This window comes from Carassius gibelio, chromosome A25, assembly GCF_023724105.1.
Source record: "Carassius gibelio isolate Cgi1373 ecotype wild population from Czech Republic chromosome A25, carGib1.2-hapl.c, whole genome shotgun sequence".
In the NCBI taxonomy this organism is placed as follows: Eukaryota; Metazoa; Chordata; class Actinopteri; order Cypriniformes; family Cyprinidae; genus Carassius; species Carassius gibelio.
The window spans coordinates 455,907-456,314 of NC_068395.1; positions in this window are offsets into that span (position 1 = coordinate 455,907).

A 408-nucleotide genomic window follows, 5' to 3' on the forward strand; every position below is an offset into this window, starting at 1 on the left:
CTGATAACACTGATAACACCATGCAGCCAAAACAAGCACTGCTGATAGACACTATCCCGGCTGAGCCCTGCCCACAGAGCTCCTCACAGACAGACTGTGATGTATCAAAACAGCTACAAGATTCAGCACCCAGGGATGACTTTCTGGAAAACAGCCAGGGAAGCCAGGACAACACATCACAGCCACCGGAAACACCAGAGACACAGCCCATCTCACCAGACACATTATCCCTCTCTCCAGCATCTCCGCTTCTGTGCTTCTGACAGAAAATGGAGGAATTGGTGTATGTTGGGACTAAACTCTCCCACTCATTCACTGCTAGCCCGCAGATATCAACAAAAAAAAACGGCGGGCCCCCCAACCACCAAAGCCTGTGGGCCCTGTTCCTATGAGAGCTCTCCGACCGCT